Source organism: Nematolebias whitei, chromosome 1, assembly GCF_014905685.2.
Source record: "Nematolebias whitei isolate Nwh7 chromosome 1, NemWhi1, whole genome shotgun sequence".
Classification (NCBI taxonomy): Eukaryota; Metazoa; Chordata; class Actinopteri; order Cyprinodontiformes; family Rivulidae; genus Nematolebias; species Nematolebias whitei.
In genome coordinates, this window is record NC_056498.1 from 60956923 (window position 1) to 60961121 (window position 4199).

A 4199-nucleotide genomic window follows, 5' to 3' on the forward strand; every position below is an offset into this window, starting at 1 on the left:
CCGTCCGTCCGTCCGTCCGTCCGTCCGTCCGTCCGTCCGTCCGTCCGCCCGCCCGCCCGCCCGTCCGTCCGTCCGTCCGTCCGTGATTATTAGCCCTGACAATCCGTCTAGCTACTATTTTTAACCGCTTCTTATTTTTTAGGTTGTGGGGGTTGCTGGTGTCGAGCTGTCATTTCTCATCCGGACCCTGGCTCCACCCCACCCAAATTTGGGCCAGGCTACAATAATGTGCTTAATGTGTGGGCTGAGTCGGTGTTGGGCTTTTAATTGCATCAGTGGTCACGTGCGGCTGACGATCCAATTCTATGACAACATGGCTTGCCATGTTCACCAACCATAAGCACCAACCAGATATTTTGGACCCAAATGCGACTCTATACTGGTGCCCATGTCCAGCTATCAATGTGCGAGAGGCAGGGGACACCCTGGACAGGTCTCAAGTCCATCTCACGGACACAGAGACAAATAAGACAAACAACCATTCACTCTCACTCACACCTAGGTATAATTTAGAGTTACCAATCTGTCTAACATGCATGTTTTTGGTCTGTGGGAGGAAACCGGAGTACCCGGAGAAAACCCACGCATACATGGAGAGGACATGCAAACTCCACTTAGAAAGGACCCAGGCCGAGATTCGATCCGACGACCTTCTCACTGAGAGCAACAGCGCTACCAACTGCGCCACCATGATACCCTGCCCTGACAATAACAATGCCTAATGCGTATTCAAGATGCCTTCAGGGTTAATCTTCAGTTATTTTAAACATTATTAAAATGTATAAATGAACAAGTTCATGGACAAGAGAAATAAGAGCATTTGCCAAAATATTTGAGTAAATACTGTAATAAGCAGATATTGTCACTACATTGTTGTAAATTTGTTTTAACATTTCAAATTTTCAGTCTTTATGGATATAAATTTAAACTTGTTTCAATTAAAAAAAAGGCCAATTTTTGTGTATAAAACAAGCGTATGCAAGAAAATAAAACTGATAATTTACTTTTGCTTCCACTTGTCTAAAAAATAATAAACAAATAATTTAATAAAATAAGTAAAATCTAAGTGGGTATTTGTCATTAAAATCACAGCAACATATGCTAATCAACCTCATATCAAAACCAATAATATCAAACAGCTCAAACCTTCAAGCTTTCTCAAGTTCAAACTTTTAACATTGAGCTTGGTCTTATTTGTTCTCCTCTTTCTTAATTACCTAAACATTATTTTTTGCAAACCAACCAAACGTTGCTTCTATTCTAATTTGAAAATAAACTCCTGTAACTAACCTCTGCTGAACGAAATAAATTTGATTTTAAATGTTCAGCGTGTGTCACCTCCATTCAGAAAGGAGCACTTTTTCTTCAGTTAGCTCTATTGATTGTGATTACATGACATCAAAACAAGGCAAAAAGTCTACAAGCAGGCTGTTGACCTCTGAGCTGCTGCAGACTGATTGCCCTCTTCATGGTTCCTTGCAAATCAACCATTGAGTTTCAGACATTTAAACATTCAGATGCACTGCTATCCCTGGTTGTATTTGGAAGAGTTTCTGCTACGTATTGAGGAGTATTCAGTCATGCATAGTACATGACAGAGAAAAATGCGGTCAAATATTCCATGCAGCAAACTTCACTTTCAAGAGCTTTGGTGGTGAAGGGCTGAGAATCATACTGACAGGCTGTATGTCAAATACGTACTGGGGAGAGACGGGTTCTGCTTGGATATTCTGGTAACAAGTTGCTAAAGGATGGGGATGACAGTGGCAATGACAAGCCAGGCAATGATCAAGGTCAGTGATGAAATATATAAAAAGTAATACATCGGGGGCATAGTGGTAGGATTCCTTTATTTAATTATTTTATTTGTGTGAGGAGGGATGATGGACTATATGTGGTTGAGACGCGAAACATAAGCAATAGCAGTATAGAACAGAAAAACGATCAGCAATGCAGAGTTGAATCTGCTAAATAATTCAACAGATCATCAGTATTTATATGCAAATATTGCAACTCGTTGCACCTGCCCTAAGCACGTAATCACATGTAAGCAATGGCAACATGAAAACCATAGGAAGTTATTCAGAGGGTGTTTGCTCCTAATTATTTTTTAACACAAACACGCATGTGAATACAATAAAAAAAAACATGCCTTTGTTATTAACACTCCCTCCCATCCCCCTACAATTCAAAGGGGAACGGTCTTCCAATGTGCCATGAATAACTGCCAGCCTGCATTATCACAAACTGTAATGTTTACTTTGCATTTTGTATACGCTGCTAGTGTTCATATTATTGGTTATGGTAAAATAATGGTAGCACTTAGTGGGTGCAATTGGTTAATCCGTGCATATGTTTATAGGAAATATTTAGCTCTTTGATATTTTAAGGTTTTATCTCTTTTCGAGCTGCAGAAATAGTTTGGTCTTACCCATTTTGTGAAATTATATCATATTTTGTATCATATTATATCATATCTCTCCAGTTTTACTTCTCTCCATTGGCTCACTGTCAAATCCAGAATTGAATTCAAAATCTTACTTCTAACCTACAAAGCCCTCAACAACCTAGCTCCATCTTATATTCGAAATCTTATTGTTCCACATTTTACCAACAGAGCACTTCGCTCTCAGATATTATTACTGCAGGCTTACTCACGGTTCCTAGAGTTTCCAAGAGCAGAATGAGAGGAATTCAAAATAGTTCAAGACAAAAACAACTGGACTTTATTTGTAAGAGAAGACGTTTCAGTTCTCATCCGAGAAGCTTTCTCAATTCGAAGAACAGTGAGTGTGGGGTTCAAGTTATAAAGCTAAGGTAAGATACATACAAACATATGCAGATTGACCTATCACACCCCACAGAGGATGGAATGGGAGGAAGATCTTCCAGTTGGGCTCTTCTCTTGTGGAACCAACTTCCAGTTTCTGTGAAGCAGGTGTCCAGTTTTAAAACTGGGCTTAAGACTTTCCTTTTTGATAAATCCTATAATTAGGGCTGGTTTCCTATGCTGCCTTAGGCTTAGATTACTAGAGGACAAATTTACCTCATTTCCTTAAATGAATTGTTAAAGTTTAATAGTTTTCATTTGATACTATTTCTATCTTAACATATGATTATCGACTTGCCATTGTGTATCTGTTCCTTCTTCCTGTCCTCTCAAATCCAGCCGGTCGAAGCAGATGGCCGCTTGTCCTGAGCCTGGTTCTGCTAAAGGTTTCGTCTTCATGAGGGAGTTTTTCCTTTCCACTGTCGCCTTCATGCTTGCTCAAGATGAGAGTTCTGCGATGGAGTTAAACTTAAAGCAGTCTGCTCCTCAGATAAATAATGCTAACTTATATAAATGTTTCTGTTCAGTGCCCTGAGATGACTTCTGTTTGACTTGGCACTATATAAATAAACTGAACTGAATTGAATATGTTGAACTTTCCAGCAGGCAGGAGATAATTAACCTGCAGAATCAGCTGTTGTTCTTGTTAAATCCTTCGTAACTGAAGCGATGATGTGTGATGTTTTCATGAACTTTATTGTTTCTGTTAAAGCAGCTATAGTCAAACTGACAGTCTTTTTTTTCCCCCCAGCTGTCCATAATTATTGCTTCGTTTAATCAACCAGAGTACTAATTTTGACTATTTCTTTTTATTTATTTACCTTTATTTAACAAGGCAAATCCCATTGAGATCACAGATCTCTTTTGCAAGCAAGGCGTGGACCTGAAGGCAGCCTAACATGCAAGGTTTTTGGACTGTTGGAGGAAACCGGAGCACTGAACCTGGAGAAAACCTATGCAAAAGATACCGGGTCCAACACAGGGACTGAACTCAGGGCATTCTTGTTGTGAGACAACAATGCTAACCACCGAGCCATTGTGCTGCTTTTATTACAAATAATCAAAATTAAAAAAGTTCCTCTCCTTCAAACTTTCCAGATTTTTTTTTATTTTTTTTTAATGTTTTGCTGCATTACAACCTTTGTAACGGTAAAGGATGGCATGAACATTACAGACATAACAACAAAAAGACTGAACAGTGGAGCACTGGAAGTCTGTCATAATGCAAGCATTAAAACACTTAAACATGAGTTGACAGCTTGGCCTTTTATTGTTCCCAAATGCTTAACAGTGTTGTAAATAGGAGGTGATGCAACACAATAGTCAACTTGCTGCTGTTCCAAATATGTGTTTCAAAGTGCTCCAGGCA